Consider the following 12313-nt stretch of genomic DNA (forward strand, 5'->3'; position numbering starts at 1 on the left):
AAAAAAATGCAGATTTCTTAAAGCCAAATTAAATACATTTCTTACAAATTAAATTCTCGCCTGTTAGTCAATGAATCATTTGCCATCCACAGTACATCCCATAGCTAACAAAGCAGTATTTGCCACCCTATTGCAAAACAGGAGTACAACGTATTTTCGGAAATGATTCTTCATTAAAACCATCATCTGGGGCAGTACGATGCAGCAGGAGTCACACGAATGTGCTACATCCTGTGACTGGCTCTGAAGCAAGCATGAAAACGGTTACAAAATATTTTGGGGGCAGGAGGAAGGACACTCTTTTCTATAGGACTTCAACTCCCAGATGGGCTCGCTCACCTTTGGTTTGTCCTGAGTCAGACCGCAATCCCTTCAACCTCTTGGCAGCTCTCCCACAGGCAGGCTGATCTAGCCAACACCCTTCCCGGGTACTTTCTGCAATGTGCTCCCACAAGGCAGTGCCCGGTTTCCACAACAAAATGAATATTTATCTACCTAAAGCTTTGCTACCTTCTGTATCTGCTACTCGAAGAAATGAAACAACTCTGTGCTCAAGCTCAGAGACCAAAAAGATAAATAAATAGTTTGAAGGGAGGAAGAGGTAAGCTAAAGGAAGACAGTAATGACAAGGAGGGACATTTCTGTAATTTGCATCCTTTTTAAGTCCAGATTTCTTACCTCTTTTAAACTAATGCTTGCAACATGTAATTTAGAAAAAAAAAAAACCAAACATGTGTTGCAGAATATAATTGCAAGAGCTGTGCTTTCTTATATATAAAGTATCAGGAGCATCACCCAGATTAGTGCATCACTGCACACAAGGGAAAGAACCCAAGTGCATGCAGACAGTTCCAAAAGCAAGATCACCTCAGTACATACCACCAATAAAATTGCCAATAATGCTTCAGTGAGATGTCCCAGCACAGACTGGAATAAGGGAAACCACTCCTCAACAAGAATACAGACTTGAGCTGTTAATGCCAGTAACAATGCATTTTCTTTTCTGAATGCATATCCTTTTCCAGCTGATAGCACTATACTTAAGTAGTAATAGTCCCCTGCATCAGCAGGAATACAGTATTGCCTCTCCCAGGAAGTACCCAGCAAACCACAGCAGAAAGTTGATCTCCAGGAGAAATACCACTGGCACAATATCCTAACAGAACAAGTCACCTTAATCAAGACTTAGCTTATGTGCACGCCAGGAAAATAAGAATCCCCTAGTAGCATAAGAATTCTCTATATTGATATTTTCCTGAGGAAAATGCATCAAAAATTAAGTCATCATAGCAACTTTCTATTTGCTTTGTTTCTTTGATTTTTAATATAATTTTAAAACAAAGGTAAAAAAGCCCAAGCCACCACCACCAGCCTTTTTTTTTTTTTCTTCATTTTGTCAAAATAATCTTTTGTTACCTCAGAGATTTACTGAATTTCCGTAACTGTCAAATCTTCTCATAGAATAAATCTTTTTATTGTCACTCAGACTCAGTCTAAAGCCACACTCTGAAATCTAAAAATGCCAGTTTAAACAAATTATTTGTCCTTTGTGCAGAGCTCAACTTCTCCAGACCCTGCACATGAGAAGATGCTGCAAGCAACCACCCTTTCACAGTCCAATTCCTAGCTCCTCAAACCTCTTGGAGTAAAGATGTGGACAGGCAGATCAGAAGAGGGCAGAAAAACCACCTAACAGCCACCTTATCCTGCAATAGGAACACCAGCACCCATTCCCACACAGAGATGAACTCCCAATCTGCATCATACATACAACAAATCCAAGAATGATGGAAAAGATGAGATTACATCACAGGTTTTGTCTGAGCCACAGCAGGACCCTCCAGCTGGGCTGCAGGCCCTGACACCATGAGGCTGCTTCACCGCCGCAGCACCCTCTTTCTTTCTTGCATGAAATCCACCTTTCCCCTGCTAAATAAAGACTACAGCAGAGACCTTAAATTTTGTGTTTGTAATAGGAATAGGCCCCCTTAAACAGTTACATTTTCTCTAGGTTACAGACTAACTTCCAACTCCAGCAGCTTTAGATGCAAAGCCAGAGCAACCGAGCTTCAGGGGAACTACTTCACATTTCAACCTGACAATTCCGTGTTGTGGGGAAAAGGCTATCACATCAGCACTCTTGCTTAACATTTTGAGTCACATATTACGTTAGTCACAAGACACAGTAATTGTCTTTCCATCCTTTTTCCCCTCACTGAGATGAATAACTCCTCTTTGGGGGCAGGTTTTCCTAGGTGCTTTTGGTTGGAAACAAATGGGTCACCTTCCAAAAAGGCAAAAAGACAATAAAAAACCCAAACCCAGAAATCTACACACACACCCCTGCCTCACAATTATCACAATCCTGCAGACAAAAGAAAAGCTGCAGATTGCTAGTTACTTGTGCCCCCGGTGCAAACTGCTCCATCTCCAGTAAGGCCCCTCCACTCCGTGCCAGATCCCTCCACTCGCTCCCCTGCTGTCTGGTAAATCATGCACAAGTTATCCTTCTTGTCCTCTTTGATTTTTTTTTAAATTTTTTTTTAATAAAAGAAACTGAGGGCCTTCTCACGTGCAGCCTCCGCACTGAAATAACTTCCACGTTTTGGGTTATAGCAATGAAAAGAGAGAGAGCAGCGAGGCTGCGCCTCTGTCCTCAGATCACTCTGCTGCAGTTCAGTGCCAGAGGGATCAGGGAACAGGCTCCGATCTCCAAACGTGTTGTTGCTCTTCCCTTCCGCTGCTGTGATATTAAGCCATCCAAAAAAACGGGGGGGGGGGGAAGTTCAGTTTACACAAAATGCCCTGAGCGCCCATAAGCGGGACACGCCAGTACTCCTGGCACATCCCTTGCTTTTCAAATCATTATTCAACTTTACAGCTCGGTGGTATAACAAAAACAGCTGCACAACATTGTCGGGTCCCTCTCCAAGCATATTCCTCCCTGTCCTTGCTACTGCTGCCTGCTGGCTAGCAGGTCCTCGACCCCTTCCCCTCACGGCACACTATCGGTTCACAGGGCACCTGGCTGGCAGGCAGGGACAATCTCACAAATAAACGGCAGACGTTTTGAGAACTTACCTTTTTCCATAGGGGAAACGCATCCACGCCGGTCCTGGTTTACGCCACCATGTTGTGCAGAGCCCTCCCTGCACGTAAACACGTCCTGCCTCCTCATGGTGCACTGCGTGTATTTCTGCACCCCGGTCCAAACTTCCCCTTTACCTCAGTTGCCCTTTTTGGGGGGGTTTTCCTCACAGTTTTCACCCCACAGGCTGGAGGCGGGTGGTGGAGGCAGCAGCTGGGTGGTCCGTTTCCCTCAGGAAAGAAGCGCCAGAAGCTTCCGGAACTCTGGGCCATGCAGACAGCAGAGCTGCAGCACTAGGCACAAATTCACCAATTTTGGGGGGGTTTTCTGAGGTATTTTTAAAATTTCTGAGTAAAATTAGGCCTTTCCCCGTGTCCCAAGCACCTCCACTCCAAGCTGCGGGCACAAATCCAGCACTAACAAAAGCACTGGGGAGGGAGGGAGCCATGGCCGCCCTCTCTGAGGGGCCACCTGCCAAACTGAGACCTGTGCTGGCTGGCAAACGCCTCACTGTGAGGAGGGCTGAGCAGAGCAAAACGCCAGGGGACCATGGCTGTTTCCCTCCTCACAACTCTACCCAACCACCCCTGAGGAAAGGCACGCCCCTTCCCCTCACACAGGTACCCTCTGCACCCTCACGGCCACCTCATCTCGCTGCTGCATCAGAAATGTTTGAAAAGAGGAGTGGGACTTTCATCCTCCAGGGTGGGGGACAGAGCTGCCACCATCTGCATCTGCACATTTCTGACAAGGCCTGGGGGAGTGTTTTGCCTCAGGGGTTGGGGGTGTTCAGGGGCAGCCCCTAGTACATCTGTCCCAAGTTTTTCCCGCCCAGAGAAATAAATACTCGATGTATTGCAGCACCATCTGCTGGTGTCTGTAAACGCGGGCATCTCCCCACAGGGCGGGAAAGAGCAGAAGGGCTTGGCAAGTGGTTTTCATGGGGTGCAAGGCCCTTACAGTTTCTTGCACATAGGCATTTCCTGAAGGTTTTCCTCCTTGTGAAGGAATTAAAGTACCTCTAAATAAGCAGTCTAAGAAAAGCCGCCTCCCAGAGAAAAAAACAGACAAATTAGTGCTGAGTTTAGGGATGTCACTGAAGAAGCACAGTAAGCAAAATCCAGGCTTTTCTCTATTCCTCTAAGGCAGAGCCTGGTAAATTCTGCAGAGCCCTCTGGGAATGATTTTCTGAAGTGACCAACTGATTCTGGACACTTCTATTCTTTTGATATATCTAACCGAGGCTGCCTGCCTTATAGGCACTTGCATTTCATGAAATCTCAAGCTGCTGCTTTCTGACCCTGTGGTCCTGTGGGGGGCTCAGTCGGGCCACCCGCAGCCAACCATTACTTCAGTAAGCTCTAGCTGACTTTCAGCAGTTACTTATTTCAGCCGGTTTCCTTCCTGGGCTTGATTCATCCCAACAGTGAAGTCATGTTCATGAACTTTATTGAAAATTTCTCCTTGCTGTTAATTTACAGCCTGCTGAAGGCAAAAGGAAGAGATTTGGATTTTTTTTCCCCTCAGTGAGTGACTTGAGATAATACAAATATGAAGAAATACGTTACTTTGAAATTATGTTAGAGGAAGGACACTCACCTCTTTTGCTTACTTAAAATTCAAGTGCAGTATTAACTAAACCAGTAACACTGGAGACTGCTGATATATGCAGAAATTATTGGGGAACTTGCAGAAAACAGCATAACTTCCATTTTAACCAAATATTTATTGCCTGCAGCAGTTAAATGCAACACAGTGTTTTCGCTGAGGATTTGTGCAAAGAAGAAAGAGTAGCTGGCTTTTAATCTTTCCCAGCTCTGTGCCCAGATAAAATTTGCATTTTCCCTCATCTCTGCTTATCAGTAGCTGTGCAGCAACTTGCGGGACAGATGTTTGGTTTCAAGTGTGTTCCTGGCACAGGGGATGAGCCTTCAGACACCACCACAGCTGGGCACAGTCAAGCACTACAGGTCAGTTCAATAATGACACCTCCAGTTTAACCCTTTCCATATATGTTACTTTAGGCTGCCTTGCAGCACCACCTCCTCAATACCCATGCCACCCTGTAAGCACTTCAGATTCCTGCCTGGCCCCCTATTTTCCTACTGATGAGATCCTGTTTTACAATTAGTGCCATCGCAGCAACGACGAAACAAAACAAAACTGGTTAGCTTTGTAGCGCGTTTGATTTAAAGGAAAAAAGTTTCCCTTTACAGGGCCCAGCAAATGTCCAAGGTTCAAACAAAGTACGAGGTGCTAACGAACAGAGTCTTGACAAACCTTGTTTTCCTGCACAGGGGCTCAGTACATAATGATTTCATTCAGCAGCTACTGTTCAAGCATGGAAAGTGTTGGTAAAGAAATCCCACAGAGTTCAGACAACCATTTTCCTAACTTAAGCTTCCCCCTCTACTCCTCCCCCCGTCTGCCTTTCAGGCCTCTGCCAGTCATAACATAAATATTCATCAGCTGATATTTGCAGTAGCTGTGAAGTTATGAATGAGGCCAAACGCCTTCCCTCCTGCCCCATCTGCAAAATGGCAGCTTCTGGTCTTAGCTCATGGCCAAATGACACTTTCCAAAATCCCCAAAGTGCACTTGCAGGCTTTTCAAATTCAGTCGGGTTTTTAATGTGCAAAGCAGAAATGCTGTCTACCTAATATTTACCCTGGGATTACTGAAAAAAAATATGTATATTACTTTGCTATGCTTTAAACTGTGCAATGCCTTGACGTAATAGACAGAAGTGTTGGCAGCTCAAAATGTTGGTTGGTTCATTTCAGGGGACATGACTGCTGCAGGTTTCCTTTCTGAATCAAATACCAGACACTTGAACCATTTGTTGTGCAGAAAAGAGAAACAGCTTTTATTCTTAATGCTGGTTTCTTAACCACCTGGGTGCTGTCAGAAGGAGTCACATGCACTGGAAAACACTTTTAATAAGACTCCTTTAAGCCTGTCTTAAATCCTGGATCCTGAAAAATAGAATCCCCGCTGCCTGTCATATGTGCTTTCTCTCTGCAGATTAGTGAGGGACTGCTGCTTTACAAATGTTCTGTTCTCACAAAGCCTGGAATTATGCTCTCAAACTTACCGTGGGTCAGCAAGACAGTGAGACGTCTGACGTATCCACACCAGCAAAGTCAAAAGCAGAGATGTCAGAGAAACAAAATGACAGTGCAGAGCCTTAATGAGTCTAATTCAGCAAGATATCATTCCAGCCAAAGTGCTGTACTGATGGACCCAGGCAGGGACCTTAAGCCAAAGTATCACTGGGTTTTAAGTGTCTAAAACTCCTAAATGCCTAAAGTCATTGGGAGGTTCTGATAAAGAGGCTCAGCACCATCCACAGTCAGAGATCTGATACACCTCTTGGTAGCTTGGCTCACACAAATCAATCATGCAAACTGCCCTATCTTGGCTGATTTACCACAACCACAAATAAAAAAAAAACAAAAAAACCCAAAAAAACCCCAAAACCAAAACAAACACCAAAAGCATCAAAAGGAAAGTGATAGTAAGTTTTAGGGATGTTGCAATCATCTAATTTGATTTTCACCATGAACAAAAGAGAAGATTTCACCCAACAAGTCTCCAATGTTTTGTGGCTAAAATAGAGCAAATCTTCTCAAAACCCATCCATTTTTCATTTAAATACTACAAAGGACAATTTACCACATCTCTTAGGAACATTGCAATACTAATAACACGCTGCTAAATAAACCCAACCACAATTTGTTTTTAATACTTTCAGCTTTCAGCCACTAGATTCTGTATACCTTTGTTTTGATAAGAGCGAGCCCCCAAATCATCTCGCTGGTACCTCTAGACCAAGATCAGGTATTCTCTGCACCATCTTAACAATCAACTATGTACACTTCTTGATATATTTGCACTAACACAAAGGCTGCAAAGGTGTTAGGTCCTGCATGGCTTCCACTTACAGGCAAAACTCAGGCTTTGTCTCTGTGAAATCAGACCCAAGTTCACCAGCAGGTTCAAGTGAGGACCGCAGGCAGCCTTTAGCTCATGTGTCTCAAGAGCTGTACGCCCAAGGATCTGCACGTTGGCTAGGGCTTTAGTCCTTAGAGCCGCTCAGCTACAGACATAAATTAATTCCAAAAAGTCACAATCAGGGCAGAGAAAATTACAAGGCAGATGTCAGGTACATACCTTATCATGGCTCCTCTGCTTCCACATACAAGTAACCACTTTGTGTGTGCACATGTCTGGGATGCATTTACACATGTAAGATCAAAAGGCAGCTCCTTAGCCAGACACATGCAAAGTTTGGTTTTGCAGACTTAAATCACCTGCTGGAATTGACTTAGGATCACTTGATTTGGAAGATTTTAGTTCACGGAAAATAACGTATCAAGAATTGCTCCTTTTGACACTATATACCCTGTAAAGTTACATACTGACTGTTTTCATGAAGCAAATTACACCACACCCAAAAATCCGAAGTTCTCACTAGGTTGATGACCCTTTTTTTATCAGCTGTTTACATACTATCATGCTGCTTAAAAGCATCTTGTTGGGGTAATGGAAGTGTCTGTGACAGGATAAGTGAACAGTAATTAATTGACACACTTCACTGAACATACTAATATTGGAATGAGCTGTTCTGGCAATTACCATGATGACACTGTACCACAGGATTTTCTGACTATTGCCAGCACTAGAAACAAAAACATGGAAAAAAAAAATTTATCACAGCGACACCTTCCCACAGCCAATGAAGCAGTGGGGAAAGGAGTGTACGCCAATTCCGAGTAGAAAAGGAAAGAGAAACTTCGAGGAATTTCTCTGTAGCCATTTTCTCAAGAGGTTGGGAAGGTGAGGCTGAAAAAGGCTAACTGTGAAGAAAAGACTATAACTTAACAGGACTGTTTCCTCTGCAAAAACACCTTTATTTTGATGCATTAGGTTATATGGCATGCAGACACTTTGCTTTTTAAAGACTTCAAACTCTTTGGAAACTCAGTCACTGCACTTTTCTGACCATCAAAAGGAACACAGCTCCAGATACTTTCTCCTGGGTTCCCACGTAGTAACATACATATTACTTTTCCTGTATTAATAACCAAAAAGCTTCTGATAGAGGCAATAAAAATCCCCCAAGGTCAGTTAGCCAGTGCATTGCAGGGCAGATTCAGTCAGAACGGAAACTTTCTCCGTGACTGTGCTGCAATCACAGCTCTAGAGATCATGGCAGCAGCACGCAGAGTTGGCTTTGAGATGCTTTACGTTGCAGCCAACATCTTTGCTCATCATATAGTAATGAAGATTTCCAAACATATCAGAAAACAGCAACACAAATTAATAAATGGGCTTATGGGTTGGATGTGCTCTGTAGTTCCTTGTTCTTTGAATGCACTCTATAGTAACTGACAATTTAACTCCTATCCCTATCAGAGAAATAATGGAAAAAGGATTGGAAATCAAAGGGAATACTTTTTAATCTTTTTATCTTTATGGTAAAAGGGCCTTTCTGTGATAGATCAAAAGTATGTTTTTATGCTTGCTAGGGGGACACATACACCCAAACCCAACACACTTGAAACTGATAAAAAGCAGAGCATGCAGATGGTTGAACTGTCTGGGCTTACTGTTCATTAGCATGCCAGCAAATTATTTAAGTCGTGTGTGGTTTTGTAGTCTGTTATGCAGCAGTTACGAACCTATGCATAACTACTTGCAAGTGACTATCCATAGACTAAAACATGAGAAGACACTGTTAACGATTCACCACGAGGTCTTCTGAGTTTTTCTGGCACCACTGCATAGCCAGAAAATAAGCTGGAGCTAGAACTATCAGAGATGTCTTTTAGGCCTGCTGTACAGCTGTGGCAGTCTTCCAGGTTAAGAGTGAGCACATAAAAAGCAAAGGTTGGGAGACTGAATCCAGTTAAGTTATAGTTCATGGATAGATAACATGGAGAGTGAAGTTCCGAAGTCATAAGGCACTTGTTTATTTATACATTAAAATGTGCATGTTGTGCACCGGTGCTGTTCATTTTTCCATTTGCACAAGATGGTCTGATATTTAGAATCAACTCTGTAATGGTTCAACCTTGGCTGAGAAATATCAGCAGCACTGAGAAGGTAACTGTGCAAGCCTTGCCAAACTACGAACAATCATCACAGCCTTGCCGCAGAACTGCTGCTGTCCTCCAGCTGTTGTCTCAAAATTCCTGAAAAAAATGGCAATCACACACCTCACGTAACAGCTGCAAGTCCCACACACTCCAACACTGTGGACCTGATAGGATGCACACAAAACTTCCAGTGAAACCGATGAAAACTTTGGTGCCTCTTGGGAGGGTACAGAGAGAGATGAGCCTGTAGGTTCAGACTCTCAGCCAACATAGATCAGTACAACTCCTCAGATTGCAACAGAGCTATGCTAGCTCACAGTTTGGCCCTAAACATTTTGGACAAAGATCGTATCAGCATCTAAACAGATGAAGTGGAAAGATGTTGTAATGGTAGTGGGCTTCTTTATTTACTCAAATGCATGACCATTAGAGAAGTAGTTCTGTAACAGCAAGCCCTAACCAATCTGGCCCAGGACAACACTGAGCAAGTAACATGAACACTTTAAGGTCTCTGCTAGCCTCCTTTTTAACTTCTTTGCCATGGCTATAGGTGGTGTGTAGCCTGGGAGCCAGAGACTGGGTTCCTCCACCTTGAGGAGGCACTCAGCACTTTCTCCACAGCTGTAAAGTGCTGCTGAAGCACTATAGGCCACCTATGGCTTACACCAAACTCCCACCTATGCAGGTTCCCTCATCCCATTTGGCAAACCACGATACACTTCAACTTGAATCCCGGGTAGTGGGCTCTTGAAAAATTAAAAAAAGCTCTTACCTTCTGGCCAAAACCCCTTCACCAACACTGACCCCTGCCCACCCCTCATTTCAGAGTACTGCCAAAGGGAAAGACTCTGCTCAAAGGTCCCAGGCACCTCTCTTATTCCAGCTTTTCAGCGAGATGGAAACCAAGGACTTCACAGCAAAGGCTGGTGCAGACACGGCAGCAATATACAGGATGTGATGAGACAAAATGCCACAACAAAGCAGAGATGGATAGTGGCACCCCTGGACCCACTGCCATGGATTAGCAGCTGTGGAACAAACTCATCATCAGGCAGTAAGGAAATGAGGTGGATTATTGCCAACTCTTACTCTTTATTTGCACATATATTCTGTTGTTGTGCTTTCCTGAGACTGTGACCAACTTTTCCTGATATAAATCTCTCTGTAACTCTTTCAAAGAGCTTGCCAGGGGAGTTTCTTGTATGAAGGGCACTTTTTTACTTTTTCCAGGTTGCTGGGTAGAGACAGAAGTTTGTCAAAATGAATTTGCTTATACCAAATTCAGTAATTTTTTGCTGCTCTTAACTACCCAATGGAAAGGCTGCAGACGTGTAACTCTGGAGTCAGTAACAGTTTGTAACAAAATTATAATAGAGTCCCCCACCTATACTCTTCAATGCACCGGACTAGTTTATCTTTGATAGAGGATGCATGCAGACCCAGAGGAAAGCTTAGCTATGTGAGATGATCCTGCTGTTCAGATTCCCATCTCTGATCAGCATTCAGGTCTCACCTGTTATGAAGATTGTTCCTCTCACATATTGCTGGACTTCTGGGTCCAAGCAACGATACACGCTGAATGTATTTGCTAACCATACCAAGTAGAAATGTGTAGAATACACATCCTGCACTTGTGCAAGAGCTCACTTTATGCCCTGTTGCCTTATTGTATGATCCTTGCACCTTCCTTTGAAGTCTCTGTGACCATTCTTGAAAATTATACAAATCTCACATGAAATGAACTCAACCATGAGTACCTGGTCTGCAGGAACCTTTTTAATAACAACTAAGTGTTTTAAATCCAATACTTTCAGTCCTCCCAACAGGAAAATCTAATAAAATACAGTACACAGAACTAAAGGTGTTAGCATACTGAGGGTCTTGGGGAGAACCCAAATAACTGAATTATAGATAAACAGTAAGAAGTAAGAGGCTTTCCATTCCCATACAGCTAAGTCACCACAATCAGATTTTGCTTGGCAACCTGGCAGAGCCAATTGTATAAGGAGCTCCACCTTCTGCAAGAAAAAATATACAGATTAAAGGCTTGGCTGTGGCCCAGCTCTACTTCTGCTCTGTAGTTCATCTGTGGACCTTCCCCATGGTTGTTGAGTGTTTGTGATATGTGATGTCCACCCCAGAGTTATCTGTCTTAGGGAAAACAGAATGATTTATAATTAAGGCAGTGGAAGGGGAATTTGAGGGACCTAACTGGGAAAATCCATGTGTTTCTACCCCCATTTTGTAGAGAGAGACTTTCTCTTCCCGTGTCTGTCAATTTACACTTACAACTCTGTTGGGTAGAAACTGCTGCTTGCAGAAAAGCATCTTTGCACTGCACAAAGCCATCTTGACCTTGACTGGAACTTACAGCTGCTGTTGTCATAAAATAACCTTCAGTATTCATCATTGTCAGTCTAGTTCTATGAATGTCTTCCTCTTGGCTAAACAAACCATCTGTATGCATCTACCAGCCTTCCATGCCATAAAGGTGCCGCCAATGCAATTGATGACTCGATGTGGTTAAAGATTGTGCACCTTGCAGAACAGGGACAGAGGAGATATATTGATGTTCTTGAGACATTCCTATCAGGGTGCTCCTGGACAGTTCGTCCTGCCCATCTGAAATGATAACTTAGGAGCTGGAAAGCCCTAAGAGGGAATCAGATCTTGGAAGTTCAGCTGGGACAGCCTCTGGGTGCCCTTTTCAGGAGCTCCAGGCCCTGGAGAAACATGGGGCTGGCCCTCAAGGAGGGCACCTAACCAACATACCTATGCAAAGAAAGAAGCTAAACTACAACACAAAGACGTTTTGCATCTGGAGGACATGTTCTCAAAGCAGCAAAACATCTTTGTTATGAGTGTAACATGTGGTACTCTCCCTCTGTTTGGCAGAAGATAAGAAAAACAGAAGCAAGGCAAAAATGAAACCAAAATGGAGCGTATAGGCATCATGAAACAATTACAGTGCTGTGTCTCATTAGCATCTAAATCTGGGATTGCCAGTCTTGTTTTAAAGAGTTTTGTTCAACACTCGGTGGCAGAATTTAAAAGCTGACATATCTTGCTGTATTGTGGGCCACCACAGCTGGTGTAAATCACTATAAACTAATGAAGTCAATGG

The sequence above is a fragment of the Athene noctua genome, chromosome 1 (assembly GCF_965140245.1).
Source record: "Athene noctua chromosome 1, bAthNoc1.hap1.1, whole genome shotgun sequence".
NCBI classification, from domain to species: domain Eukaryota; kingdom Metazoa; phylum Chordata; class Aves; order Strigiformes; family Strigidae; genus Athene; species Athene noctua.